The following is a 14,889-nucleotide window of genomic DNA, read 5'->3' as shown; positions in this document are numbered from 1 at the left end:
TAGATATAGAATCCTTAATAAGACACCCAAATGTAATATTAAGGCTAGGACCCAACACAATATTTTATAACTTGGAAGAGGGATGCCGTAATCCAAGCTATAAAATATTTGAAGGTAGGAGAATGACGATTCATCAATTTCCATCATGAAAAACGAAATGAATTATTAGGTTTTAATTGGATTGAAACTCCTAAATTCTTTTGAGATTCATGGAACTTTTCAATGGCTTGTTTAAATCTCGATTGTGCCCTCTCAAGTTTGTGAATGGGATGCCAAGGATCACAAACAAGGTGTGAATAACCATGCAAATTTACTTGGTACCCTTAATGTTTATCGCCTAATCAATGTACCGGTTACCCACACGCGCTCCATCGATCTATGATAAATATTAAGTCACCCTTTGCCACTCTTACTAGTCCATGTTAGTGTGCCGGTTACCCACACACGCTTTAGCAACGATTTGGTAAGGTTTAAAGTGTAATTTCATGGGTTAGCACCAATTTCACATTTTCTTAAGTAACTAAGATTGAGAATTTGTAAAATGTTTAGTTACTTTACATTTTTCATTATACTTTTAATGAGGATTATAGTCCTTGTCCTATCTGTTCGGCTAACGACCCTCCACCAGTCAAGGAAGCAGTGAGTGAGAGTGGACACCCATTAAACTGCCTTTTTATAGGTAACAACCTTATACCCCCTTATAGACCGACTTTGTGAATAAGGCCTACTAATAGTAAAACTGACTTGCTATTATATATATATATATATATATATATATATATATATATATATATATATATATATATATATATATATATAATTAACTTATAATATTATAAAGTATAAGGGTTGAATTTTAACTTTTAGAACTCTAGGGTATGGAATTAAAGTTTTCTAAAGTCACTTTACAAATTCCAAAACTTGAGGGCAAGTTTTGAAACTATTCAAAACCTTTCATATTCATAACTTATGAGTTTAATGGTTTATTAATATGAAGACTCTTCATTTTATCTAACCTATGTCTCTTTAATGACAATTTAAAGAAGTGACTTTTGGTAATCCATAACTTGAGGACAAATTATGGACTCCATCAATGATATTTAGATCAAGAATTCCACTAACAAACAATTTGTAAATAATTCCTATGATCATCTAAAACTCATAAGTATAAACATTCATATGAACAATTTCAAGAATCATATAAACGCATATATAACTTGAAATTTTGATAATAACCATTGAAAATGGATTAGCATAAACATTACACCATTAAAACAGGTTTTAAAAGTTCAAAACAGTTTAGGGTAATGTTTCTAGTCCATTTCCAGTAGCAAAACTAAAAATTCTGCACACAGGGGCTCCTACTCGTCGAGTGCAAGAACCAACTCGACGAGTAGGATGCATTTTCACTTGGACTCGAAGAGTCCCCCCCATGGACTCGGCGAGTTCACTAAACAGTGAGCAGAAAATCGATTTTTTTTTCAAGCAATTTGCATCAAATACAAAGAAAACAGGCCTAGACTCAGATACCACTGATGGGTTTTGAGCATTCTAACACTCCTATGGTGTACATGAAACCCTAGAAACCTTGGATCTATGTTTTCTCTAATATTAATGCAAATAAGAATTTTCCATGGTTTACATCCTAACTAGCATGACATGGGGTACTTGTAATATAAAAAACTAGTAGAATGACATACCTTTGTAGTTGCTTGGATTCCTTAAGACTTTGTGAGCCTAGCACCTCAAGTGTGATGCCTCAAATGTTTCACACAACACCACAACTCTTGGAATAACTTGAGAGAAGAACACTTTGATCACAAAATCGGCTAGCCCTCCTTGTCTTGCATTAGTGGTCGATTTTGCTAGCTATGGAGCTTCTTATATAGTGTGCCACATGTAGGGTTACACCATGTAAACCCTAATGTGCATGGCTTTTCATTTTCCCCATGATCCATGGGTTATAACCTACAAGGAGCATCCATGGAGCACCCAACGGGTCCTAGCCCAATCTAGTGAATCTTGAACCATAAGCTTACTATATATAAGAATGAATGATTTACAAATCAAACCCCATATATTTAATTAGTCTCTTTTTGATCACAAAATTAATTCCAAATTAATTCTTGATCAAAACTAATTAAATAATATTATTTCCTATTTATATATTAGAACTTTTAGTATATAAACAAATCATAAGTGTCCTTTTTCTCATTTTGTCTATCCAACATTTGAGATGAAGATGCAACCCAAATGGACCATGTTAATCGGGTCAAGTACATACCATAAATAGTTATGGGCTTAGAAAACTAATCCAACATTAAGGATCTTAAATTGGGTGCAAACCCTTAAAATTAGTGTTTGCCCCAGGCTTGAGTACACCCACCGAATGGATGGGTACACCCAATGTACACCGGGATCACCCCGATAACGCACATGCAAGGAGTATGTCGTACATACCTAATGTACGCCCAATGTACTCACTAACTTTCAACACTTTTAAATTGAATTAAATTGAATAAGAGATTAATTTCATACCTGTCAACTCGGACGCTACAATTCTCCCCCACTTGAATCAGAATTCGTCCTCGAAGTTCGCTGTCGGAAATAACTCTGGGTAATGCTCCCTCATCTCATCCTCTGGCTCCCACGTCCATTCTTAACCCTTGTGGTGCCGCCACTGCAACTTTACCAACTCAACAACCTTGTTCCATAATAGGCTACCCTGCCTACCCTGGCTACAACCATGAAAGGACCGATATACCTGGGGCCCAACTTACCCTGCTACCTGAATCGAATGACACATTTGAAAGACCTACCTTGCTCAAGAGTCATTATAGAATGATATTGCTAATAGTATATGATCCTATAGGGTCACACCTTATAGCAAGTTACCATTAATTGATTATTTATTAATATAATCAGATTATTAATAAATATATCAACACTTGTATTTAATTGGAAATTTATCATTTCATGGAAATAATATTTTACTAATTGAGAATTTATTATTTGCGGAAATAATATTTATTGGAGAAATAGCAACTTATGAAATATATCATCAAGTATTATATATATATATATATATATATATATATATATCTCTTAATAAACTAGCTAGAGTTTATTTATATATAAAAGACGATCTTATATATAAACGAGATAATTTTATATATAACCAGTTATATCTTTTATACATATATGTTAGAACTAAATTATATAAATGATAGTCTTTTATATAATTAGATTTATATATGTATACCTTTAACTAGTTAGGAATAAAGAAAGGAGCACATCACTTTTGTGTCCCCTTGAGCATAATTTTGTGTATGGATCTCAAAAGGGGCAAGATTTCTTTTCCTTTCTTTATTCTACATCTCATACTTGTTAGAAAGATGCTCCATGCTTTTGCTTTATGTTAACATCTTTTGTCTACATTGGATGGAGGATAAAAGAGTTGTCTTGCAATTAAATGAAACTAGTTCTTTGAAGCATATACCCCTCCTTTTTTTAGAGGGAAACTGAGAGAATAAAGCTCTCAATGGGGCTGCCAAATTTCGGAATTTAGCAAGTCCTTATTCCTTCTTTCTTTCTTACATTTTGATGTTAGACAAAGTTCCTTAGTTTCTTCACCTTAGAACATATATTTGGTATATATTTCTAAGGATTATGAACAACTAATAAAAGTGTATACTATCATGTGCTGATAGTTATACTCTTGCTTGGTGGATACTTCTAGAGAGCTCTTAATTTAGAGCTTAATGCCATCTTCATCAACTTCCAACCTCCCATGAGGACCAAAGTCTTCAAAGGTTGTTATTGTTGGGTTTTGAGCATTCTAACACTTCCTAAGTGTACATGCAACCCTAATAAACCTTGGATCTATGTTTTTCTAAATACATGCAAAATTTGTTTTCTAAGGTTTATAACTTATCTAGCATGCCATGGGGAACTTTTAAACATAAAAGGAACTAGATGAATTACATACCTTTTGATGAGTGTTGATTCCTTGGATTTTGAGAGCCAAATACCAATAATGTGAATGCCTCAAATGGAAATCACAAATCACCACAAACTTGGAAAACTTTATGAGAGAGTATACACACTCTTAGAAATCGGCCACACCTTACACACACACACACTCTAGGGGTGCTATTTCATGCAACATAAGCTTGTTTATATAGTGTGCATGGTTAGGGTGAAACCCTAATAACCCATGTCTTTTCCTTTCCAAGGATCCATGGGTTAAAAGCTCCATGGATCATCCATGGACTTCCATATAAGCTTAGCCCATTAACAAATGAGTATTAGCCCACACCATATAAATATAATAGCCCATGATTTAATTAGTCTTCCTTTTAATCACTAAATTAATTCATAACTAGTTCAAGGTTAAAACTAATTAAATAACATGACTTTATATTAATATATTATAACTTATAATATATTAATAAATCGTAAGTACACAATTCTCATAAAATTATCCATAAATAGTTTGGGTGAAGTGCAACCCAAATGGACCATGTCGGGTCGGGTCAAGTATATATTAAACAAGTTATGGACTTAGGCAGCTTATCCAACAGACTCCCACTTGGATAAGTCTAATAACTGTATTTTCCTATATTACTTCAGGAACCAACCGACAATTGTAGCTCTCGAAAACTCTGTTGTACTATGAAGCGCCATTTTAGATAAGTGATCAAATAGTCCTCTGTTCTCGTGATATCAGCCGGAAAAATACATGGAACAATGTCTTACTTATTGTCTAGCCGTTGTTTCTTGATTTCCGATTTCTTTGACAAAGAACTGAACTGAACACATCAATTTAGTTCTGACCGGGCCCGGTACATGGGTCAACACAAAATCATCGAGGGGCCAAGATATCGCTTCTATTTCTAGAAGGAACATATAAACTTCGACTCATATGCTTGTTCTACTACTTGTTGAATTGTACACAAAGGCATGTTTTATAACAACAAGTTACTGATGCGTTTATGTGTAATCAATGCACAACCAACTCATAGGTAACAACTCATATCTCTAGGTTTGAAGACTTATATGATATTATTGTCTCACGATCACTCGAGATAAATTCCATGAAGTGATACAAGTGAGTGTGGGTTTATTTCAATACTCATAACTTAAGAGCACTCATGAAAGTTGTAGCAACCATTGCTATGTCTAAACACCTTTAGCCATCTACAAACCCAATTCATGACAATCTTGATTCACTCCTACTTCCGACGTATGACCGATTGTGGAGGTTTGAATAAATTAATTATTCTGGAAGTCAAAACATGAAAAACTGAAACAATAGTAAATAATTGACAATGATAGCAACACTTTACTCATAAATAAATCACAAATTTTATTCATCATCAAACGTCGATTACATTTTACAAGTTTCAGAAAAGGCTATCTAATCTGTAAAACTAATATCGTCCCTCAGCCCAATGCACCTCGCATGCTGCAAATGCTTAACCCTCGTCAATCCCTTCGTAAGGGGATCTGCAGGGTTCTCATCTGACGATACCCTCTTTTCCACGAGGAGTCCTTCTTCTATCTTGTGTCTTATGAAGTGATATTTTCTGTCAATGTGTCGGGATCTGCCATCATCTCTTGGTTCCTTGGCTAAGGCAACCGCACTTGCTATCGCAGAAAATCTCCATAGGCTCCTTAATAGCTGGTACAACTCCAAGGTCTCCGATGAAGTTCTTCAGCCATATCGCCTCCTTCGCTGCTTCAATCGCTGCTATATACTCTGATTCACAAGTCGAATCAACCACCGTCTCCTGCTTGGAACTCTTCCAAGAGATTTCCCCTCCATTTAGGGTAAAGACCCAACCCGACTGAGAGCGGAAGTTATCCCTATCAGTCTGAAAACTAGCATCACTATACCCTAACACTCTCAAGTCATCACTCCCACCAAGGGTAAGGATCCAATCCTTAGTCCTTCGCAGGTACTTGAGAATGTTCTTTACCGCGGTCCAATGAGCCTTGCCAGGGTTCCCCTGATATCTGCTGACCATGCTTAAAGCAAAGGCAACATCACGGCGGGTACAAGTCATAGCATACATGATTGAGCCCACATCGGAAGCATACAGTAATCGACTCATCTCTGCTATCTCGGCCTCTGTACTCGGACTCTGAGTCTTACTCAGTTTGGCATTGCTTTGGATCGGTAAATCTCCTTTCTTGGAATTCTGCATGTTGAACCTTTCCAACACCTTATCCAAGTAGGTACTCTGACTAAGCCCAATTAGTCTTTTACTCCTTTCTCTTAATATCCTTATCCCTAGGATATAGGCAGCTTCCCCTAGGTCCTTCATAGCAAAGCACTTCCCAAGCCAGGACTTAACCTCCTGCAAGGTTGGGATGTCATTTCCTATAACCTCCTGAGGTTCCTTCACCAATCGATTCTTGAATTTCTTCAAGATCAATTTGCCTCCCACTGTCTCCTTGGCTCATATACTCTCTCTCACGAAAGAACCCTCTTCTTGCTACAAAGACCACATTCTCACTGGGTCTGTAGAAGAGGTAACCGAAGGATTTCTATGGGTAGCCAATGAAAATATACCTTTCACTTCGGGGTTCGAGCTTATCATGAGTCTCACGCCTCACGAAAGCCTCGCAATGCCAAATCTTGATGTGGTCCAAATTGGGAACCTTCCCAGTCCACATCTCATGAGGTGTTTGGTAACCTTCTTTGTAGGGACTAAATTAAGGAATGAGTGGCAGTCTCTAAGGCATACCCCCAAAAAGAGATTGGTAGCGAAGCTTGACTCATCATAGAGCGAACCATGTCTAACAAGGTTCGATTATGCCTCTCAGCTACACCATTTAGCTGTGGTGTCCTAGGAGGAGTCAACTGTGAGACAATCCCACACTCCTTAAGATAGTTAAGGAACTCGGTACTAAGATACTCACCACCTCGTTCGGATCGAAGCATCTTAATGTTCCTGCCCAATTGATTTTCTACTTCCTGTTTAAATTGTTTAAACCTTTCAAAGGTTTCTGACGTATGTTTGATTAAGTAGACATAACCATATCTACTAAAATCATCAATAAAAGTCACATAATACCGATTAGCATCCCTTGTGGCGGTTTTGAATGGTCCACATACATCAGTATGTATTAGATCTAACAAACCCCCACCCCTTTCACAAGTACCAATGAAGGGTGTTTTTGTCATCTTTCCAAGTAGACAAGATTCACAACTATCATCCGATTCAAGGTCAAATGATTCCAAGACTCCATCCTTTTGGAGTTCGCCTATGCGTTTCTTGTTTACATGTCCAAGACGACAATGCCACAATGATGCTTTATCTAGGCTAATAGAAGAATCAATATACAATACATTATTTCCTAAGTTGTCTACAACCGATATAGTTTCATACACACCATCACAAGGTAATGCTTTAAAATAAAATACGTTATTAAAGAAAGCATTAATACCACCACATTCATTTTCAAATGAAAAGGTAAAACCTTGTTTGTACAAGCCATGAAAAGAAATAATATTTCTCGCCATTTCAGATGAGTACACACATTTATTCAAATCTAATTTTAACCCATTATTTAGCAACAAAGTATAAACTCCAATCTTGGAAACAGGTGAAGCCTTCCTATTCCCCATAATCAAGTTTATCTTCCCGTGCTCCACATCCTCACTTCTTCTTAGGCCCTGCAAATCAGAACATATGTGAATACCACATCCTGTATCAATCAACCAAGAGTTAGAATATGGTGAGTTATTAGACAATATTGTGTAAATACCTACGTGGGTGGGTTTCACTTTCTCATCCTTCAAATCTTGCAAGTACTTAGGGCAGTTTTGCTTCCAGTGCCCCTTGTCCTGGCAATAGTAGCAATCAACATCCTTGGAAATGGCAGAAGGAGTGACAGAACCGCTCTTGCTCCTTGATGAGGAGCCTTCAAGAGACTTTCCCTTGGTACCCTTCGAAGGGGACTTCCTCTTTTTCCCTTTGCCTTGCCCGATAGCCAAAAAAAGGGTAGATGTTAGAGTAGGGGTAGTAGAGGTGACAACCGACTTGCCCTTAAGACCGGTTTCAGCGGTCTTCAAGAGTCCTTGAGGTTTGCTAAGAGTAACTTCCTTCTTGTTAATATGATATGTCATACAAAATTGGTCATAACAAGAAGGTAAGGAGTGAAAAATGATGTCAATTGCCAACTCTTTAGGGAAGTTGAAAGATAACACCACGTATCAGATAATCCATACGAAGGACTAGGAGCCAACCCCTAATTAGCCCTAGGGGTTATGACTTCCTTGCTACGCGTATGGGTCATGTGCTTTCAATAGTACGGGCCTATACTACCTTCCATACCTACCCATATTTGTCTGAAGGGTCACCACAACACCCTAGCAATATACATAACATATCGAGCGCTCAATCCTCTCTCCTAAAGGAATGCTAAATATCTCATAACTGGCCTCCCGGCCTCACACAATCCACCCATCCATGAAACTTCCACCAACCCTGCATCGCTAATGTATGCTGGCCATACATAACGCTGGATGATATGTGTATTTACATATATATTTTTATGCACTTTATCTTAATATTTTGGCCTTATTTATTCTCTTTTAGAACTAAAAAGTACTCATAATGCTTTGAATTATGTTTTGCAGCTATTTGTTGTCGATAAAGCACAAAAGAAAAGACTAAAGCGGAAACCGGACGTAGAAGCTAAAACAAATTTAAAATGCTGAAGGAGTGAGTACGCCCCGCGTCCATAGCTATTACGCGCCGCGTAGCGACCAAAGTGAAGTACGCCCCACGTACCTTAAGGTTACGCCCCGCGTACAGACTTGCATCGGATAAACTTGATCGCGTAATTATCCTTAGTACGCCCTGCGTAATCCTACATACGCCCAGCGTACGTAAGTCGGTTACAAAGGCTATAAAAGTCGATTTTCAGCTAACCAGGAGGGGGATTCGACTTCCAACTTAGTCTAGTCGATATTTAACTTCTGTTAAGCCGTTTTGAGGGTTTAGAAGGCGGACGGAAGGCCGTTAAGCTAACGGGAGCGGAGATCGGAAGGATCGGAGAGCGGATACATGTCGGTAATCATATGGATTGTTAACGTGACCATGTTTAGCATTTCATTGTGGTACTTTCATGTATTTAGTTTCTGATTTGGGTGTAAAAACCTTTTATTTTGTGTTTATGATTGAATGAAGCTTTGATTATTAGACTAATTGCTATATTGAATTGTTTGTTTATGTTTAATTTATCTTGCCAAGCTTGTTAAAAAACCCTTATGTGTTAATGATGATTATTTTCTGTTAATAGTTAAGTGAATTAAGTTGCATGAACATCTGCTTGATTTGCTTGTCTCTTATGATTTTTGATGACCATCGAGATTATAAGACTAGAAATAATGAATGTGAAACTACGATTAACTTGAGAATAAGAAAGTTAATGTGTGAGCCTTGTTTGATGACCATCAACAAGAGGTTAAATTGAATGAGTAATTCGATTAACTATATTTACAAGTCTTGCTTGATACGAACTGAACACTAGGAAGCATTTTAGTTTAATCAATTGATCACTGTTTAAATTGACTTGTTTCCTAAAGGATTAGTTATAGTGAACGTGAATCTAATCATTTTAGGAATCGGTGAACATGAATAAATGAATTTGTGTATGCAATTGTCTATGTTTTTAAGGTGTAATTTGTCTAAACCAAAGTACCTGAAGAGATTTGCTTTCCTGTTAGTTTATCGAGAGTTGTTAATTGCTAGTTTGAAATTTATTAAACCATTTTCTTTATTATTTTTGTGTGACCTGTAACCTATAATCAAATATATTAAATTAATCCACCGTTCCCTGTGATCGACACCCGACTTACCTAAGCTATATTGTAATCTGACTAGGTACACTGCCTATAAGTGCATAGGTAGTCTAAGTTTGTTAGGTTATAAATATTAAAATTAGTGGGTACTTTTGTGCACATTAAGTTTTTGGCGCCGTTGCCAGGGAACGGCTTGTCATTAATTTAGTTTATTTGATTATTCGTTATTTGTTCTTAGTTAGTTTTTATTTTTAGTTTGATTTTCGTTGATATCATTTTACTTGTCGGGAAGGTTCTTGTTTTTATTTGCAGGAATTTGGGATTGTACACATTGCTTGACTTAACTTTTTGCATGGGTTTCGAGAATGAAAGCGATTAGGGAATTCTTGACCTGCTTAGCCTACTACTTTGTTGAATTGTCCAACTCAATCCATAAGGCGTAGTATAGCAAGGCGTATTGTGGTGGTTAAGTGGAAGACCGAGCTCTTGCTGTTCTTGACTAGTTAGGTCACTTCTTGTTCCGCTTTTAGTTAAAGGTGCAAGGAAAACAAAGGAAATATTCTAACGGGTCCCGAAAGTGGGTATTTTCGCAAACCAATTCTTGCATGCAAAGGTTTTTAATCAACCATTGTCGTTTGATCTTGACAAAGATAAGTGATTGTGACGTTTTTTTTATTTTTTTGATCACTCATCGTGAAGTCATTAGTTGCTGAATTGACTAAGAAATTAAAAAGAAAAAAAATATATATAATAAGGTTTTAAAGTCCCTAGATTAAATAATTAAAAAGAAAAGGGAGTTAAATTAAAGAAAAAGGAAAGTTTCATTTAACTTACGCCCTGCGTAAGTTATATTACGTCAAGCGTAATTCAACATCTGATCGCGTATGAATTTTCAAGGGGATAGAGTTACGCCCCGCGTAAAGCGACGACCAGGTATATCTCTTGACCTGTTGACTTCTTCTTTACTCTTTTCACAACTCCTCTCTCACACACGAACTGTGACGGCAACTCCCTTCCAATAATCTCGATTTTGGCCAAAAACTTAATGTGCATAAAAGTACCCACTAATTTTAATATTTATAACCTAACAAACTTAGACTATCTATGCACTTATAGGCAGTGTACCTAGTCATATTACAATATAGCTTAGGTAAGTCGGGTGTCGATCACAGGGAACGATGGATTAATTTAATATATTTGATTATAGGTTACATGTCACACGAAAATAATAAAGAAGATGGTTTAATAAATTTCAAACTAGCAATTAACAACTCTCGATAAACTAACAGGAAAGCAAATCTCTTCAGGTACTTTGGTTTAGACAAATTACACCTTAAAAACATAGACAATTGCATACACAAATTCATTTATTCATGTTCACCGATTCCTAAAATGATTAGATTCACGTTCATTATAACTAATCCTTTAGCAAACAAGTCAATTTAAACAGTGATCAATTGATTAAACTAACATGCTTCCTAGTGTTCAGTTCCTAGGCCAAAATCGAGATTATTGGAAGGGAGTTGCCGTCACAGTTCGTGTGCGAGAGAGGAGTTGTGAAAAGAATAAAGAAGAAGTCAACGGGTCAAGAGATATACCTGGCCGTCGCTTTACGCAGGGCGTAACTCTATCCCCTTGAAAATTCATACGCGATCAGATGTTGAATTACGCTTGGTGTAATATAACTTACGCAGGGCGTAAGTTAAATGAAACTTTCCTTTTTCTTTAATTTAACTCCCTTTTCTTTTTAATTATTTAATCTAGGGACTTTAAAACCTTATTATATTTTTTTTCTTTTTAATTTCTTAGTCAATTCAGCAACTAATGACTTCACGATGAGTGATCAAAAAAATAAAAAAACGTCACAATCACTTATCTTTGTCATGATCAAACGACAATGGTTGATTAAAAACCTTTGCATGCAAGAATTGGTTTGTGAAAATACCCACTTTTGGGACCCGTTAGAATATTTCCTTTGTTTTCCTTGCACCTTTAACTAAAAGCGGAACAAGAAGTGACCTAACTAGTCAAGAACAGCAAGAGCTCGGTCTTCCACTTAACCACCACAATACGCCTTGCTATACTACGCCTTATGGATTGAGTTGGACAATTCAACAAAGTAGTAGGCTAAGCAGGTCAAGAATTCCCTAATCGCTTTCATTCTCGAAACCCATGCAAAAAGTTAAGTCAAGCAATGTGTACAATCCCAAATTCCTGCAAATAAAAACAAGAACCTTCCCGACAAGTGAAATGATATCAACGTAAATCAAACTAAAAATAAAAACTAACTAAGAACAAATAACGAATAATCAAATAACCTAAATTAATGACAAGTCGTTCCCCGGCAACGGCGCCAAAAACTTAATGTGCACAAAAGTATCCACTAATTTTAATATTTATAACCTAACAAACTTAGACTATCTATGCACTTATAGGCAGTGTACCCAGTCAGATTACAGTATAGCTTAGGTAAGTCGGGTGTCGATCACAGGGAACGGTGGATTAATTTAATATATTTGATTATAGGTTACAGGTCACACGAAAATAATAAAGAAAATGGTTTAATAAATTTCAAACTAGCAATTGACAACTCTCGATAAACTAACAAGAATGCAAATCTCTTCAGGTACTTTGGTTTATACAAATTACACCTTAAAAACATAGACAATTGCATACACAAATTCATTTATTCATGTTCACCGATTCCTAAAATGATTAGATTCACGTTCACTATAACTAATCCTTTAGCAAACAAGTCAATTTAAACAATGATCAATTGATTAAACTAACATGTTTCCTAGTGTTCAGTTCGTATCAAGCAAGACTTGTAAATATAGTTAATCGAATTACTCATTCAATTTAACCTCTTGTTGATGGTCATCAAACAAGGCTCACACATTAACTTTCTTATTCTCAAGTTAATCCTAGTTTCACATTCGTTATTTTTAGTCTTATAATCTCGATGGTCATCAGAAATCATAAGAGACAAGCAAATCAAGCAGATGTTCATGCAACTTAATTCACTTAACTATTAACAGAAAATAATCATCATTAACACATAAGGGTTTTTTAACAAACTTGGCAAGATTAATTAAACATAAACAAACAATTCAATATAGCAATTAGTCTAATAATCAAAGCTTCATTCAATCATAAACACAAAGTAAAAGGTTTTTACACCCAAATCAGAAACTAAATACAGGAAAGTACCACAATGAAATGCTAAACATGGTCACGTTAACAATCCATATGATTACCGACATGTGTCCGCTCTCCGATCCTTCCAATCTCCGCTCCCGTTAGCTTAATGGCCTTCCGGCCGCCTTCTAAACCCTCAAAACGGCTTAACAGAAGTTAAATATCGATTAGACTAAGTAGGAAGTCGAATCCCCCTCCTGGTTAGCTGAAAATCGAATTTTATAGCCTTTGTAACCGACTTACGTACGCTGGGCGTATGTAGGATTACGCAGGGCGTACTAAGGATAATTACGCGATCAAGTTTATCCGATGCAAGTCTGTACGCGGGGCGTAACCTTAAGGTACGTGGGGCGTACTTCACTTTGGTCGCTACGCGGCGCGTAATAGCTATGGACGCGGGGCGTACTCACTCCTTCAGCATTTTAAATTTGTTTTAGCTTCTACGTCCGGTTTCCGCTTCAGTCTTTTCTTTTGTGCTTTATCGACAACAAATAGCTGCAAAACATAATTCAAAGCATTATGAGTACTTTTTAGTTCTAAAAAAGAATAAATAAGGCGAAAATATTAAGATAAAGTGCATAAAAATATATATATAAATACACATATCAAAATACCCCACACTTAGCCTTTGCTTGCCCCCAAGCAAATTTACTTTTATTTTACCAATATCGCACTAAACAATCCATTTAAAACTCATCCATTATGCCAAGACCTCAACGCATACATTTGTGTCTAAAATTTTCCTAAAGTACCCCCCCATATTTTAAATACTCACAATCTTCATAAACACTCGCCCACTTTTTCCGAACAATGCTCATTTTATGCAACCCTCCGAATCCATCCTCAGAAAACCTCCTAACCTCAAGGTATTTTTAGTTGAGCAACCTAAGCATACATAATCTAGAATTACAACTTTTTTTTTTCCGATACCACTATGGAGCTTCTTTTGGAATTCTTCACTTCCTTGATAATTTGATATTTGATTTCTTTGAATTCACCACCTTATTTGAATTGATTTCTGGTATCTTCAACTTTTTGGATTTCTTCAGAATTTTGATCTTTTGATCTTTACTTTATTTGCTCCAAAATTCTTCAAACTTTACTCGTAATTCTCTCTTTTTTTTCACATGTAACTCACTTTTTTTTCACTTAAAACCTACATGCTTAAGTAGAGGCGCTCAACCTCAACCTTTATTGGTTAATGATAATAATTTTCCTGGATACATTTCAGGTTTAGGCTGCTAAACATATTGCATCCCTCAAACCAAGCGGGGTTGTGTTTTTGTTCCATGATTTCACTAAAATAAGGGAAGCCACAAATGCACTATAACGTATATTGGCTAAACTAAACATTTGAGTTCTCATCGGATTATTTCATACAATATTAGCAAAATTTTAAATTATCACTAGATTTTTCTAAATTAAACTATTATTTCAAGTTTTCAAATTTTCAAATTTTTAAATTTAATTTACTTTTACCGACCCCCTACCCCACACTTATTTCATACAATGCCCTCATTGTATGCTAAAACAAATTAAGAACATAAAAAGGGAGAAAAAGGAACAGACTCCCCTGGGTAGTTGTGGCGAGATCGAATGGGGCTGCTACAAGTTGCTCCAAATATTACTGAAAGACTGAAAACCGGAACTGCTGCTTCTGAATTTGCTGAAAAATAAAATGAAGACCGCCATCTTCAAAAATGTGGCGCAAAAGATTGCAAACAAATGCAATGTGTAATAGCCATGATGTGGGAAAGTGTCGACCACGTCGTCTCGTCAAGAATGACATCCTCTTCTCGCAATGAAAATCTCCCCCACAACATAGGAAAGTGTCAACCATGTCATGGCAGCCGGGATGATACGTCTTCCTCGCG

The sequence above is a fragment of the Lactuca sativa genome, chromosome 1, assembly GCF_002870075.4.
Source record: "Lactuca sativa cultivar Salinas chromosome 1, Lsat_Salinas_v11, whole genome shotgun sequence".
NCBI classification, from domain to species: domain Eukaryota; kingdom Viridiplantae; phylum Streptophyta; class Magnoliopsida; order Asterales; family Asteraceae; genus Lactuca; species Lactuca sativa.
Note: the sequence above shows the minus strand (reverse complement) of the source record.